The sequence below is a fragment of the Tamandua tetradactyla genome, chromosome X (genome assembly GCF_023851605.1).
Source record: "Tamandua tetradactyla isolate mTamTet1 chromosome X, mTamTet1.pri, whole genome shotgun sequence".
NCBI lineage: Eukaryota > Metazoa > Chordata > Mammalia > Pilosa > Myrmecophagidae > Tamandua > Tamandua tetradactyla.
Genome location: NC_135353.1, coordinates 22,419,772 through 22,437,762, shown reverse-complemented (window position 1 = coordinate 22,437,762; position 17,991 = coordinate 22,419,772). Strand labels below are relative to the sequence as shown.

The 17,991-nt window shown below is 38.4% G+C and overlaps 1 pseudogene; it reads left to right on the top strand.

Moving 5' to 3' along the window:
- The first annotated feature begins 10,874 nt into the window (after nt 1–10,874).
- Nucleotides 10,875–12,760, top strand: LOC143670719 (dolichyl-diphosphooligosaccharide--protein glycosyltransferase subunit 2 pseudogene; annotated as a pseudogene).
- Nucleotides 12,761–17,991: the final 5,231 nt, after the last annotated feature.

Below are 17,991 nucleotides of genomic sequence, written 5' to 3'. Positions count from 1 at the left end.
CTATTAGAAAATCAATAAGACTGATGGACCCTTAGCGAGGTTGACAGAAAGAAGAAGAGACAGGATTCAAACAAATAAAATCAGAAATGGAAGAGGAGACATGACCACTGACCCCACAGAAATAAAGAAAGTAATGAGAGAATACTATGAACAATTTTATGCTAATAAACCCAACAATGTAGATGAAATGGACAACTTCCTAGAAAGGCATGAAAACCAACTTTGACTCAAGAAGAAATAGACAACCTCAACAAACCAATCACAAGTAAAGAAATTGAATCAGTCCTTAAGAAACTCCCCAAAAAGAAAAGTCCAGGACCAGATGGCTTCACATGTGAATTCTACCAGTCAAGAAAGAATTAGTACAAATCCTGCTCAAACTCTTCAAAAAAATTGAAGAGGAGGGAAAGTTGCCTAACTCATTCTACGAAGCCAACATCACCCTCATGCCAAAGCAGGACAAAGTTATTACAAGAAAAGAAAACTACAGACCAATCCCTCTAATGAATATAGATGCAAACATCCTCAACACAGTTCTTGCAAATTGAATCCAGCAACACATTAAAAGAATTATACACCACGACCAAGTAGGATTCATTCCAGGTATGCAAGAATGGTTCAATATAAGAAAATCAATTAATGTAATACACCATATCAACAAATCAAAGCAGAAAAACCACATGATCATCTCGAATGATGCAGAAAAGGCATTTGACAAAATTCAACATCCTTTCCTGTTGAAAACACTTCAAAGAATAGGAATACAAGGGAACTACCTCAACATCATAAAGGGAATATATAAAAAACGCACAGCTGACATCATCCTCAGTGGGGAAAAACTGAAAACTTTCCCCCTAAGATCAGGAACAAAACAAGGATGTCCACTATCACCATTGTTATTCAACGTTATGTTGGAAGTTCTGGCCAGAGCAACTAGACAAGAAAAAGAAATACAAGGCATCAAAAATGGAAAGGAAGAAGTAAAACTCTCACTGTTTGCAGAAGATATGATACTATATGTTGAAAACCCTGAAAACTCCACAGCAAAACTACTAGAGCTAATAAATGAGTACAGCAAAGTGGCAGGTTACAAGACCAACATTCAAAAATCTGTAGTGTTTCTATACACTTGTAATGAACAATCTGCGGGGGAAATCTAGAAAAAAATTTCCACTTACAATTGCAACCAAAAGAATAAAATATTTAGGAATAAATTTAACTGAAGATATAAAAGACCTATACAAAGAAAACTACAAGAAATTGTCAAAACAAATCACAGAAGACTTAAATAAATGGAAAGACGTACCATGTTCATAGATTGAAAGACTAAATATAGTTAAGATAGTCAATCCTACCTAAATTGATTTACAGATTCAATGCAATACCAATTAAAATCCGAAAAACTTACTTTTCAGAAATAGAAAAACCAATAACCAAATTTATCTGCAGTGGCAGGGTGCCCTGAATAGCTAAAAACATCCTGAGAAAGAAAAATGAAGTTGGAGTCCTCATGCTACCTCACTTTAAGGCATATTATGAAGCTACCATGGTCAAAATATCATGGTACTGGCATAAAGATAGATATCCTGACCAATGGAATTGAATGAAGTGTTCAGGTATAGACCATCTCATCAAAGACAATTGATCTTTGATAAGGCAGTCAAGTCAACTCACCTGTGACAGAACAGTCTCTTCAATAAATGGTGCCTAGAGAACTGGATATCTATTTTTTTCATATGCAAAAGAATGAAAGAGGATCCATATCTCACACCCTATTCAAAAATTAACTCAAAATGTATCAAAGACCTAAACATTAGATGTAAGACCATAGAACTGTTAGAAGAAAATGCAGGGAAATATCTTGTCAATCTTATAATAGGAGGGAAATGGGAACTCCTCAAAATTAAAACGTTTGTGCATCGAAGATCTTCATCAAGAAAGTAAAAAAAAAAGATGGCAGCTTAGCAATGTGCACGTTTTAGTTCGTCCTCCAGAATAACTACTAAATAACCAGAAACAGTACCGAACAGCTCCCGGAGCCACGTCAGTGACCGGACACAGAGCATACCCCAGTCAGGACCAGCTGGACCGGCTGCAAGCCTCCCCAAATCCATGAGTTCCCCAAGGTGTGGCGGCCAGTGCCTGGTGCCCCTCTCCCACAGGCAGCTTCCCAGAGGGAAAGAAAAGAGACTCTAAACCTGGTCAAGGCAGAGGTTGCTCATTGGGCTCATGGAAAAAGAGGAGAGGGGAGGAAACAGAGGCTTTAGTGGCTGTGTACAGAGACCTGGCAGCCTCTGGATTCAGCGGCAGGACTTCTCAGGCTGCAACTGCCCCAGGCATAGGCAGAAATGGACTACTTTCAGGGCTGTCTCCCACCTGTGTCTTCCCCAGGAGAGGAGTGAAGCCCAACTCAGGTGGAATCCCTCCCTCAAGGAATTCAGACTCCAGGGCTTGGCAATTTGAAGCCATTAAAACCAGTCTACAACCTCTCCCACGTCTCCACCACGCCCCCAGCAGGGAGAGTCTTCCAAAGTTAAAAGTGCCGCAACATCTTTTGCTGGTGCAACCTGCAGGCAGACGCGCCACATACTGGGCAGGATAAGAAAAACAGAGCCCAGAGACTTCACAGGAAAGTCTTTTAACCTGCAGGGACTCACCCTCAGGGAAAATTGACGCAGGTGACTCCTTGCCCCTGATAGGAGGCCAGTTTAGTCTGGGAAAACCCAGCTCAACTCTATAATACCTACATAGACCCTCCTAACGGTGGGGAGGGAAAAGGCACCATACAAGCAGGGCAAGAAACAAGAAAACAAGAACGGAAAAATTACCCTCTGTTAAACAAAACCTAAGCTAGAAGTCCAGAAAAAGCTGAACTGAAGATCAAAGAACAGATAGACAACAAACTCATCTAGCAAGAAAACCCTAGGTAAGAGAAATGAAAGCAATCACCAGAATAAACTAATTAAGGTAATTCAATGTTTAGACACCAGCAAAAAATAACAAATCACACCAGGAAAATTGAAGATATGGCCCAGTCAAAGGAATAAACCAATAGTTCAAACGAGATAGAAGAGCTGAAACAACTAATTCAGAATATGCGAACAGACATGGAAAACCTCATCAAAAACCAAATCAATGAATTGAGGGAGGACATGAAGAAGGCAAGGAATGAACAAAAAGAAGAAATGGAAAGTCTGAAAAAACAAATCACAGAACTTATGGGGATGAAAGATACAGTAGACGAGATGAAAAAAACAATGAAAACCTACAATGGTAGATTTCAAGAGACAGAGGTTAGGATTAGTGAACTAGAGGATGGAACATCTGAAATCCGGCAAGATACAGAAACTATAGGGTAAAATATGAGCAGGGACTCAGGGAATTGAATGATAATATGAAGCACACAAATATACGTGTTGTGGGGGTCCCAGAAGGAGAAGAGAAGGGAAAAGGAGGAGAAAAACTAATGGAAGAAATTATCACTGAAAATTTCCCAACTCTTATGAAAGACCTAAAATTACAGATCCAAGAAGTGCAGCGCACCCCAAAGAGAATAGATCCAAATAGACGTTCTCCAAGACACTTACCAGTCAGAATGCCAGAGGTCAAAGAGAAAGAGAGGATCTTGAAAGCAGTAAAAGAAAAGCAATCCAACACAAACAAGGGAAACCCAATAAGACTATGTGTAGATTTCTCAGCAGAAACCATGGAGGCAAGAAGACAGTGGGATGATATATTTAAATTACTAAAAGAGAAAAACTGCCAACCAAGAATTCTATACCCAGCAAAATTATCCTTCAAAAATGAGGGAGAAATTAAAACATTTTCAGACAAAAAGTCACTGAGAGAATTTGTGACCAAGAGACGAGCTCTGCAAGAAATACTAAAGGGAGCAATAGAGACAGACATGAAAAGACAGAAGAGAGAGGTGTGGAGAAGAGCGTAGAAAGAAAGAAAATTAGATATGACATACAAAATACAAACAGCAAAGTGGTAGAGGAAAATACTACCCAAACAGTAATAACACTAAATGCTAATGGATTGAACTCCCCAATCCAAAGACATAGACTGGCAGAATGGATTAAAAAACAAGGTCCTTCTATATGCTGTCTAAAGGAAACACATCTTAGACCCAAAGATAAACATAGGTTGAAAGTGAAAGGTTGGGAAAAGATATTTCATGCAAATAACAACCAGAAAAGAGCAGGAGTAGCTATACTAATATCCAACAAATTAGACTTCAAATGTAAAACAGTTAAAAGAGACAAAGAAGGATACTAAGTACTAATAAAAGGAACAACTCAAATTGAAGACATAATAATCATAAATATTTATGCACCGAACCAGAATGCCCCAAAATACATGAGGCAAACACTGCAAACACTGTAAAGGGAAATAGGCACATCTACCATAATAGTTGGAGACTTCAATTCCCCACTCTCATCAATGGACAGAACATCTAGAGGGTCAATAATGAAACAGAGAATTTGAATATTACAATAAATGAGCTAGACTTAACAGACATTTATAAGACATCACACCCCACAACAGCAGGATACACCTTTTTTTCAAGTGCTCATGGATCATTCTCAAAGATAGACCATATGCTGGGTTACAAAGCAAGTCTTTACGAATTTAAAAAGATTGAAATCGTACAAAACACTTTCTCAGATCATAAGGGAATGAAGTTAGAAATCAATAATAGGCAAAGTGCCAGAAAATTCACAAATATGTGGAGGCTCAACAACACACTCTTAAACAACCAGTGGGTCAAGGAAGAAATTACAAGAGAAATCAGTAAATATCTCGAGGCGAATGAAAATGAAAACACAACATATCAAAACTTATGGGATGCAGCAAAGGCAGTGCTAAGAGGGAAATTTATTTCCCTAAGTGCCTATAGCATAAAAGAAGAAAGGGCAAAAATTCGAGAATTAACTGTCCACTTGGAAGAACTGGAGAAAGAACAGCAAACTAACCCGAAAGCAAGCAAAAGGAAAGAAATAACAAAGACTAGAGCAGAAATAAATGAAATTGAGAACATGAAAACAATAGAGAAAATCAATAAGACCAGAAGTTGGTTCTATGAGAAAATCAATAAGATTGATGGGCCCTTAGCAAGATTGACAAACAGAAGAAGAGAGAGGATACAAATAAATAAGATCAGAAATGGAAGAGGAGACATAACCACTGACCCCACAGAAATAAAGGAGGTAATAACAGGATACTATGAACAACTTTATGCAAATAAATACAACAATGTAGATGTAATGGACAACTTCCTAGAAAGGCATGAACAACCAACTTTGACTCAAGAAGAAATAGACGACCTCAACAAACCAATCACAAGTAAAGAAATTGAATCAGTCATTAAAAAGCTTCCCAAAAAAAAAAATCCAGGACCAGACGGCTTCAAATGTGAATTCTACCAAACATTCGAGAAAGAATTAGTACCAATCCTGCTCAAACTCTTCAAAAAAACTGAAGTGGAGGGAAAGCTACCTAATTCATTCTCTGAAGCCAACATCACCCTCTTACCAAAACCAGGCAAAGATATTACAAAAAAAGAAAACTACAGACCAATCTCTCTAATGAACATAGATTCAAAAATCCTCAACAAAATTCTAGCAAATTGAATCCAGCAACACATTAAAAGAATTATACATCATGACCAAGTAGGATTCATCCCAGGTATGCAAGGATGGTTCAACATAAGAAAATCAATTAATGCAATACCCCATATCAACAAATCAAAGCAGAAAAATCACATGATCATCTCAATTGATGCAGAGAAGGCATTTGACAAAATTCAACATCCTTTCCTGTTGAAAACACTTCAAAGGATAGGAATACAAGGGAATATCATTTCCTTAAAATCATAAAGGGAATATATGAAAAACCCACAGCCAATATCATCCTCAATGGGGAACAACTGAAAACTTTCCCCCTAAGATCAGGAATAAGACAAGGATGTCCACTATTACCACTGTTATTCAACAGTGTGTTGGAAGTTCTAGCTAGAGCAACTAGACAAGAAAAAAAAATACAAGGCATCAAAATTGGAAAGGAAGAAGTAAAACTATCACTGTTTGCAGATGGTATGATATGTTGAAAACCCTGAAAAATCCACAGCAAAACTACTAGAGCTAATAAACGAGTACAGCAAAGTAGCAGGGTACAAGATCAACATTCAAAAATCTGTAGTGTTTCTATACACTAGTAATGAACAAGCTGAAGGGGAAATCAAGAAACGAATTCCATTTACAATTGCAACTAAAAGAATAAAATACTTAGGAATAAATTTAACTAAAGAGGCAAAAGACCTATACAAAGAAAACTACAAGAAACTGTTAAAAGGAATCACAGAAGACCTAAATAGATGGAAGGGCATACCATGTTCATGGATTGGAAGACTAAATATAGTTAAGATGTCAATTCTACCTATATTGATTTACAGATTCAATGCAAAACCAATTAAAATCCCAACAACTTAGTTTTCAGAAATAGAAAAACCAATAAGCAAATTTATCTGGAAGGGCAGGGTGCCCCGAATTGCTAAAAGTATCTTGAGGAAAAAAAATGAAGCTGGAGGTCTCACGCTGCCTGACTTTAAGGTATATTATGAAGCCACAGTGGTCAAAACAGCATGATACTGGCATAAAAATAGATATATTGACCAATGGAGTCTAATAGAGTGTTCAGATATAGACCCTCTCATCTATGGACATTTGATCTTTGATAAGGCAGTCAAGTCAACTCACCTGGAACAGAACAGTCTCTTCAATAAATGGTGCCTAGAGAACTGGATATCCATATGCAAAAGAATGAAAGAAGACCCATCTCTCACACCCTATACAAAAGTTAACTCAAAATGGATCAAAGATCTAAACATTAGGTCTAAGACCATAAAACAGTTAGAGGAAAATGTTGGGAGATATCTTATGGATCTTACAACTGGAGGCGGTTTTATGGACCTTAAACCTAAAGCAAGAACACTGAAGAAGGAAATAAATAAATGGGAGCTCCTGAAAATTAAACACTTTTGTGCATCAAAGAACTTCATCAAGAAAGTAGAAAGACAGCCTACACAATGGGAGACAATATTTGGAAATGATATATCAGATAAAGGTCTAGTATCCAGAATTTATAAAGAGATTGTTCATCTCAACAACAAAAAGACAGCCAACCCAATTACAAAATGGGAAAAAGACCTGAACAGACACCTCTCAGAAGAGGAAATACAAATGGCCAAAAGGCACATGAAGAGATGCTCAATGTCCCTGGCCATTAGAGAAATGCAAATCAAAACCACAATGAGATATCATCTCACACCCACCAGAATGGCCATTATCAACAAAACAGAAAATGACAAGTGCTGGATAGGATGTGGATAAAGAGGCACACTTATTCACTATTGGTGGGAATTTCAAATGGTGCAACCACTGTGGAAGGCAGTTTGGCGGTTCCTCAAAAAGCTGAATATGGAATTGTCATATGACCCAGCAATACCATTGCTAGGTATCTACTCAGAGGGCATAAGGGCAAAGACTCAAATGGACATTTGCACACCAATGTTTATAGCAGCATTATTTACAATTGTCAGGAGATAGAAAGAGCCAAAATGTCCATCAACAGACCAGTGGCTAAACAAACTGTGGTATATACATACGATGGAATATTATGCAGCTTTAAGACAGAATAAACTTATGAAGTATGTAACAACATGGATGGACCTTGAGAACATTATGCTGAGTGAGACTAAACAAAAACTAAAGGACAAATACTGTATGGTCTCATTGATATGAGCTGACATTAGTGAATAAATTTAGAATATTTTGTTCATAACAGAGACCATCAGGAGATAGAAATAGGGTAAGATATTGGGTAATTGGAGCTGAAGGGATACAGACTGTGCAACAGGACTGGATACAAAAACTCAGAAATGGACAGCACAATACTACCTAACTGTCATATAATTATGTTAAAACACTGAATGAAGCTGTATGTGAGAATGATAGAGGGAGGAGGGCTGGGAACATATTGGTATCAGAAAGATAGATGTTAAAGACTGAGATAGTATAATCTAGGAATGCCTAGAGTGTATAATAACAGTGAAATGTACATGTACAAATTTTAAAAATGTTTTGGCATGAGGAAGAACAAAGAAATGTCATTATTGCATGGTACTGAAAATAGATGGTAATCAATAATTTAAAATGTCACCTTCTGTGTGAGACTAAAGCAAAAAATGTTTACTTGTTACAAAATTGATATTTTGACTAGTGCATTTCCTAATATAACTTATGTAGATAGTTTGTTTGAAAGCCATAAGTACTTGGAATCTCAGGTAGGACATGAGATTTTGTTGGTTTGTCCAGAGTGATGCCCCGATTAATCCCAGAGTGATTCGATCAGTGAGTGGAAAAGTATTTGCAAAGCCCCCTTCAGGGAGTGGTGAGAATGGGGAGAAATTCAACTTCCCCAAGTTGAATTCTTGATATTCTCACAAACAGTGTGGACATCCAAAGCTATAGGCAGAGCCCCCAGTCTTGGGATTTGTTCATATGAAACTTAACCCCACAAAGGATAGGTCAAGTCTACTTAAAATTTAGGCCTAAGAATCACCCCCAAGAGAGCCTCTTTTGTTGCTCAGATGTGGCCTCTCTCTCTCTCTCTCCAGCCAAAACAACAAGCAGTCTCACCACCCTACCCCTCTCTGCATGGCACATGACTGCCAGGGGTGTGGACCTTCCTGGCAACGTGGGACAGAGATCTTGGAATGAGCAGAGACTCAGCATCAAAGGATTGAGAAAAACCCTAGAATGAGTTGAGACTTAGCATCAAGGGATTGAGAAAACCTTCTTGACCGAAAGGGGGAAGAGTGAAATGAGACAAAGTGTCAATGGCTGAGAGATTCCAAACAGAGTCGAGAGGTTATCCTGGAGGTTATTCTTATGCATCAAGTAGATATCATCTTATTAGTCAAGATGTAATGGAGAGGCTGGAGGGAACTGCCTGAAAATGTAGAGCTGTGTTTCAGTAGCCATGTTTCTTGATGATGATTGTATAATGATATAGCTTTCATGATGTGACTGTGTGATTGTGAAGGCCTTGTGTCTGATGTTCCTTTTATCTACCTTGTCAACAGATGAGTAGAATATACGGAATAAAAATAAATAATAGGGGGAACAAATGCTAAAATAAATTTAGTTTGAAATGCTAGTGATCAATGAAAGCGAGGGGTAAGGGGTGTGATATGTAAAATTTTTTTTTCTGTTTTTGATTTATTTTTCTGTTTTCTTTTTATGTCTTTTTCTGAATTGATGCAGGTACGTGGGAAATGGTCATGATGATGAATATGCAACTATGTGATGATATTGTGAATTGCTGAGTGTATATGTTGGGAATGTTTGTGCTTCTTGTAATTTTTTTTAATTAATAAAAAATTAAAAAAAAAGAGTTTATAATATGGGCATATGGGGGAAACTACTATTCCATGCTATGGGCTAGGTTTTTGTTGTTGTTGTTGTTGTTGTTTTGCATGGGTGGGCACCAGGAATCGAAACCAGTGTCTGGCATGGAGGCGAGAATTCTGCCACTGAGCCACCATCGCACCGCCCCTATGGGCTAGGTTTAACAGAAAAATATAAATGGTACCGCAGTAATACCCGGGGTAAATGGGGGTGGGGGGATAGGGCAAAAATTAAGGGGAAGTTTGGATTTTCTATTTGAAGAAGGTGTTTATGGGTTATTTTTCTCTTGGGAGCAATAAAAATTTGTCTAAAATTAAGAGTGTTGATTACACCACTAAGTGAGGATAATGTGAGACATGGGTTGTTGACTTTGGGCACTATACATGACACCCAATGAATGGATATGGCTGAAAGATACTTTGACTGAGAAGTAGAATGTGAACTGTGGGGTATACATATGATCAAATATTGTGCTACTACAGAGAGGAACGAAGTTTTTCAAAATTGTGAATGAAACTGTGGGGAATCATGTGATGCAAAATAAGCCAGAAAATCCTCTCTCTATCTCTAAGCCCATTTGCAAGTGAAACCATTGCCTTCCCTGCTACATGAGATATGACATACAGGGATGAACGTTGCCCTGGTGGCATGGAAGATGACCCCCAGGGATGAGTCTGGCGCTGGAACTATGGGATCCACAATGCTATCCTGACCCAAAGGAGGAAAAAAAGTGAATAAATAAGCTATCAGTGGCAGAGGGAGTTCAAATAGCGTCGAGAGGCTACTCTGGGGGTAACTCTTATGCAAGCTTCAGTTAGACATTACTGCCTATCATAACTTGCCAAGCCCCAACCAAAACCATTCTAGCCAACCCTAAACAACACCTAGGGCATTATATAAAATTCTACAAAGGTTCCATGCACTAAGGTAACTTTCCAGAAGACTACAATCTCCAGATGGGTCCCTGGACCAGATAAGTCCTGAAATGCAGAGGGGCAACCTCTCCAGAACATCAACTAGTTCCATTCCCCTATCCCATAAAATTGACAGCCCCTTCCAACATGAAGAAACTAGAATGGCCATAGCCCAAATACCCTTTAAAAGTGAGAGAAATATCAAAGGTGATGGTGGAGTTATACAGAGAAGGTTAGGCTTAACAAATGAATATGATTGCTGAACCATTATATTGATATTTCTTTTAGTCTCCAGTACCTTACAGCAGCTAGAAATAAAACCTAAAATTGTGGAATTGTAACCCATAGTAAACTCTGAAATATGTTCTACAACTAAGTGTTGCAATGTACTTTTAAATGTATTGCTTTTTTGGTATATATGTTATTTTCCACAATAAAAAGAAAAACATGTTAAAAAGAAAAGCCCAGAGAGGACCTACTGATAGGAATGGTGCCACCAGGTTCAAGCACTGTGTTCCTGTTGGTCCTGACAATCATAGCCAGCACCAGGCCCTGATGCTCACTTGCTACCTCAGCAAACATGATGTGGATAGACTGAAAGCCTTCTTGGATAACTTTCACAAATTTGGAATCTGCTTTCTACCCTATTGTGGGACTCAGCAATCTTGGGACTCAGGTGTCAGGTATAAAGAAAGCATGTACCATCATTAAATCTAACCTTGATCCCAGCAATGTGGATTCCCTTTTCTATGCTGCCCAGTCCAACAAGCCCTCTCAGGATGTGAGATTTCTATTTCAAATGAGACCAAAAATCTGCTTCTGGCGACTGTCAGTGAAGACTCATCTGTTACCCAGATCCACCATGCATTTGCAGCCCTAAGTGGCTTTGGCCTTCCCTTGGCATCTCAAGAAGCATTTGGGGCTCTTACCACTCATCTCAGCAAGGAAGAGACTGTATTAGCAACAATCTAGGCTTTGCAGACAGCATCCACTCTGTCCCAACAGACTGGCCTGAGGAACATTGCAGAAGAGATTGAAGACCTCGTTGTTCACCTGGGTGAATTGGAGGGCATATATCTCCAGTTTGAAGAAGGACTGGAAACAACTACATTATTTGTGGCTGCCACCTTCAAGCTCATGGACCATGAGCCATCCATTAAGGAGGATCAAGTCATCCAGTTAATGAATGCAATCTTCAGTAAGAAGAACTTTGAGTCACTGTCAGAGGTTTTCAATATGACCTCTGCTGCTGCTGCTTTTTTCTCGCAGAATCACTACCATGTGTCAGTTATGGTTGTACCCGAGGGCTCTCCTTCCAATACTCACGAGTAGGCTGTCCTGTGATTGCAAGTCACCAATGTTTTATCCCAGCCTCTGACAAAGGCCACTGTTAAACTATAACATGCTAAATCTGTTGCTTCCAGAGCCCACGGTCTTCCAGAAGACATCTTTCACCCTTGTAGGGGATGTTTTTTTAACTAACCTTCATGAACGCTGAATTTCCCAGTGGTTATGATTTCTCCATCAAAGTTGAAGGTTTACAGCCATTATATTGCAAATACTGTACAGCTCAGAGTAAAAATCTGCATTAAAGTTGGTATCATGAATGTCAATCTCTCCACTGTGGATAAGGATCAGAGCATTGCACCCAAAACCATCCAGGTGACCTGCCCTACCAAAGCCAAGGGCACATTCATTGCAGACAGTCACCAGAACTTTGCCTTGTTCTTCCAGCTGGTAGATGTGAACACTAGTGCTGAACTCACACCTCATCAGACGTTTGTCTGACTCTATAACCAGAAGACTAGTCAGGAAGTGGTGCTTGTTGCTGAGCCAGACAGCAAGAATGTGTACAAGTTTGAATAGAAACTTCCTCTGAAAGAAAGACCAAATTTGACTCTGCAGCCAGCACCTACACCCTCTACATGATCATTGGAGATGCCACTTTGAAAAACCCAATCCTTTGGAATGTGACCAATGTGGTCATCAAGTTCTCTGAAGAAAATGCTCCATCAACAGTCCTGTCTAAGAACTTTTCACCCCCAAACAGGATATTCAGCACCTGTTCCATGAAGCTGAGAAGAGGCCTCCAGAGTGTTGTCCAATACATTGACTGCTTTGATCCTCTCACCCTTACTTCTGCTCTTTGCTTTGTGGATCCGGATTGGTGCCAATGTATCCAACTTCACTTTTGCTCCTAGCACAATTATCTCTCACCTGGGACATGCTGCCACGTTGGTACTCATGTATGTCTACTGGACTCAGCTAAACATGTTTTAGACCCTGAAGTAACTGGTCATCTTGGGCAGTATGACATTTCTGGCTGGCAATCAGATGCTGGCCCAGAAGGCAATTAAGAAAACAGCACATTAGTTTCAAAAAAAGAAGGAAAATTCTGAAAAATGAATGTTGCAAAAAGAAGTCAAGAACATTCACAGTATGAAAAGAAGAGTGAAAAACACTTTATTTAAAAAGAGTCGAGATTGTGATTACACTTTGCTTGTTGTTTTTCTATTTCCCCAACACAGAGCTGATTTCCTTGAGCCCAGATATTCTGTTTCCATGGCATAGTATCCTAGCAAGATGCTGCAAATATTCTTAACTTACCCAAGATGTTACATTTGGGAAATTAAAATCTGTAATTAATCTGTTTTGGAACAAAGAGTGATAATAGGAAAAATAAAAAATAAAAGCTAGAAACAAAACAGCATATATTGTATGGTTTCATTTAGAAAACACTTACAAGAAAATTAGGGCCTAGATTGTAAACTCTTATAGCAGTCACACTTAGTCTAGAGCTGTAACTGTTATTTCTAGATCTGGAGAGACTGGTCTATACATATATATAATGTGGTATTTCCCTGGAACCCTGGTTACCTGCATGAAACTTAAGGCTCAGAGTAGGAATTCTACAGTTTTGAAGTTAAGCATTGCCACATACAGCAACTGTTAAAGAAGTTGAAAAAGACATCAGATCAATTCTTAGAGATAAGAATGAAGCTGATTGGGTTGGAACTAAGGTAAATCAGAATACAGAGGTAAGGAGGACACTGTCTATGTTTTAAATCTTCACCTACTCTATGAGACCAAAGGAAGAGAGGCTTATTTTGTCCCGAACTGAAATTTTCTGTAGCACATAATCTAACTCAACCTGTCTGGATAGATCATTTAAAAAACCCAAACATATGGTTCACAGAGTATGAATGAGGGCTTGTAATTCTGTACAGTTTAACATAATGCCCATATATATGTTAAATAGATAATTAAAAAGTATTGACAAAGTCCCCTGAGGGATGGGAGAAAAAATATGGACCTCCTAACCTTTACCACTGGGGAATCTCAAGGTAATAGGCCAAGCCCTTACTCTTGAGGCTTGTTCTTGCAAAGCTTATTTATGAAGCAAAGAAGCTAAGCTTACCTATAATTATTCCTAAGAGTTACTTCAAGAGGACCTCTTTTGTTGCTCAATTGTGGTCTCTCTCTCTCTCTAACCCCAATTCTGCAAGTAAAATCATTACCCTTCCCGCTATGTGGGACATGACATCCAGGGCTGAAAGTCTCCCTGGCAATGTGGGATATGACTCCCAGGGATGAGCCTGGCTCTGGGCCCATGGGATTGAAAATGCAATCCTGACCAAAAATGGGGAAAGAATCATAACCAATAAGGTATCAGTGACTGAGAGAGTTCAAATAGAGTCGAGAGGTTACTCTGTAGGATAGTCTTACGCAAGCTTGGTAGATATTGTTATTTATCATGTTTGCCAAACCCCAACCAAAAATTTTCTGCCAACCCTAAGAATACTCAGTTCTCTAAGAATCAACAAAGTTTCCATGCACTGTAATTGTTTTCCAGAAGCCTACAACTTCTGTTGAATTCCTCGGTCAGATAAGTCTTGAAATTCAGAGGAGCCAACCTCTCCAGAACATCAACAAATTCCATCCCCCTATCCCATATTATCAACAGCCCTTTCCAACATGAAAAAGTTAGAATGGGAATAGCTTAAATGCCCCTAAAGATTGGACTAAAAATCAAATGAGAAGGTTGAGTTATAACAAAATAGGTAGGATTTAACAAATGAGTATGACTATTAAATCATCATAACGATATTTCTTTTAGTCTCCAGAGTCTTGGAGCAGATCGAAGGTAAAACCTAAAATAGTGGAAATGTAAGCCGTACCAAACTCTGAAATCTGTTCTATAACTAATTGTTGCAGTGTATTTTGAAAATTTATTGCTTTTTTGTGTATATGTTATTTTTTTCCCGTTCTACATATATATTCAGTAATTCTCAATATCATCACGTAGTTGCATATTCATCATTTCTTAGAGCATTTGCATCAATTCAGAAAAAGAAATGACAACAGAAAAAGAAATAAAACAATAACAGAAAAAAAGATTATACATACCATACCCCTTACCCCCAGCTTTCATTTATCACTAGCATTTCAAACTAAATTTGTTTTAACATTTGTTCCTCCTATTCCTTATTTTTTTGTTTTTTGTTTTTGTTTTTTTAATTTATTTATTAATTAAAAAATTAACAAACCAAATAAAACATCAACATATATAATCAGTAATTCACAATATCATCACTTAGTTGCATATTCATCATTTCTTAGAACATTTGCATTAATTCAGAAAAAGAAATAAAAAGACAATAGAAAAAGAAATAAAACGAACAAAGGAAAGAAAAAAAAAAGATTATACCTACTATACCCCTTACCCCTCGCTTTCATTGATCACTAGCATTTCAAACTAAATTTATTTTAGCATTTGTTCCCCCTATTATTTATTTTTATTCCATATGTTCTACTCCTTAGTTGACAAGGTAGATAAAAGGAGCATCAGACACAAGGTTTTCACAATCACAGAGTCACATTGTGACAGCTATATCATTATTCAATCTTCCTCAAGAAACATGGCTCCTGGAACACAGCTCTACATTTTGAGGCAGTTCCCTCCAGCCTCTCCATTACATCTTGAATAACAAGATGATATCTACTTAATGCATAAGAATAACCTCCAGGACAACCTCCGGACTCTGTTTGGAATCTCTCAGCCGTTGACACTTTGTCTCATTTTCCTCTTTCCCTTTTGGTCGAAAAGGTTTTCTCAACCCCTTGATGCTAAGTCTCAGCTCATTCTAGGATTTCTGTCCCACGTTGCCAGGAAGGTCCATACCCCTAGGAGCCATGTCCCACATAGACGGGGGAGGGTGGTGAGATTGCTTGTTGTGTTGGCTGGAGAGAGAGGCCACATCTGAGCAACAAAAGAGGCTCTCTTGGAGGTGACTCTTAGGCCTAAATTTTAAGTAGACTTGACCTATCCTTTGTGGGGTTAAGTTTCATATGAACAAACTCCAAGACTGGGAGCTCTACCTATAGCTTTGGTTGTCCACACTGCTTGTGAGAATATCAAGAATTCAACTTGGGGAAGTTGAATTTCTCCCCATTCTCACCATTCCCCAAAGGGGGCTTTGCAAATACTTTTCCACTCACTGATCGAATCACTCTGGGATTCATGGGGCATCACTCTGGACAAACCAACAAAATCTCATGTCCTACCTGAGATTCCAAGTACTTATGGTGTTCAATCAAACTGTCTACATAAGTTATATTAGGAAATGCATTAGTCAAAATTGTATATGTTATTTTTAACAATTAAAAAAAATTTCTTAAAAGCCACAGAAAGAGGAGGTTGAGACCACTATGTGACCCATCATTGTTTTGCTGGTGCCTCTTCCTCAATTCACATCTGTAGGTACATGGAAGGGGGCAGGTCCCTAATGATAAGCTGTCATAAAATGAAAGAACTCAAATTTGATTTATGATCGGGTCTACTCAGTATTTCTGTAAAAGCTGAAAATGTGCAGCTGCTTCCCTATAGACCTACTCAAGAGTGCCCCTGATGATGGGAGAAAAAATACGGAACTATTAGACTTTACCACCCAGGAAACCCCCGATACTGTGTCAAACATTAAGGACGTCCAATCAATAGGCAAGCCCTTGATCTTGAGGCTTGCTCTTGTGAAGCTTATGTAGGTAACAAAGAAGCTTAATGTACCTAAAGATGTGCCTAAGAGTCACCTCTGCAGGACCTCTTTTGTTGCTCAGATGTGGCCTCACTCTCTCTAAGCCCAAATCTACAAGCAAAATCATTGCCCTACCCCCTACGTGGGACATGATATCCAGGGGTGAAATTCTCCCTGGTGGCATGGAATATGACTCCCAGGGATGAGGATGGCCCTGGCACCATGGGACCAACAATTTTGACCAAAAGAATGAAAAGAAGTGTAACAAATATGGTATCAGTGGCAGAGAGAGTTCAGAGTTGAGAGTCTAGTCTGGAGGTTGTTCTTATGCAAAGTACAGTTAGACATTGCTACCTATCATAACTTGCCAAACCCCAACCAAAGTCATTCCAGCCGATCCTAAAGAACACCTAGGACAATATGTAAGATTTTACAAAGATTTCATGCATTAGGGTAACTTTCCAGAAACCTACAATCTCCAGATGGGTCCCTAGATCAGATAAGTCCTGAAATCTAGAGGAGCCAGTCTTTCCAGAATATCATCTAATTCCATCTCCCTACCACTTATTATTGACAACCCTTTGAAAATGAAAAAGGTAGAATAAGCATAATCCAAATACCCCTTAAGAGTGGGAGAAAGATCAAAGGTGATGGTGGACTTATACAGAGAAGTTAGCATTTAAGAAATAAATATGATTGCTGAATCATATTGGTTTTTTTTTAGTCTCCAGTATCTTTGAGAAGCTAAGAGTAAAAACTTAACATTGTGGAATTGTAATCCATACCAAACTCTAAAATCTGTTCTACAACTAATTTCTGTGCCATGCTTTGACATTTATTGCTTTTTTGTATGCAAGTTATTTTTCACAAAAAAGAAAAAAGTGATGATAAAATATATATATATATATTCCTTCTAGCCTCCAATGTCCTGGAGCAGGTCTAGATAAGAGAGACCAACACCAAGTCCCCAATAAGCACTATCTCTTGAGCATATCAACTTAATATTCAAATTATTACATTCCATCCCTTCTCTCTGAAAAAGTCAGCAGTTCATTCTGACAGTATTTACATATGCTGGATATGGATTTGCTTTTTCTGCTTGCAAGGTCTCAGCCAGCACCACTATCTGAAGGCTATTTTAGCATCTGATCTACCAATATCAGATCCTTCATAGTGTCACCAAAAACCAAGGGATTCCTTTTATGAAGAGGGGATGCAGCTGTGGATACATGACAATGGGATCCATTGGTCCTACCATATTCTGCACCATCCAGAAGCTGATGACTTAATAGAGTGAAAGAAAGATATTTGTAAGGCACACCTTGACACCAGTAAATCCCTCCTGTGAAGATGGGGCACTAACCTTCAGGTTATAATACATACTCTAAACTAAAGATTAGCAAATTATAGCCAACCAGCCAAATTTGGCCCACTACATGTTTTTTTAAAAATAATTTTTTGAATAAGCAATGCTCATTACTTTATGTATCATCTTTGGTTGCTTTCACGCTACAATAACAGAGTGGCTTAGGAGCAACAGAAGCAATGTGGTCTGAAAAACATAAAATATTT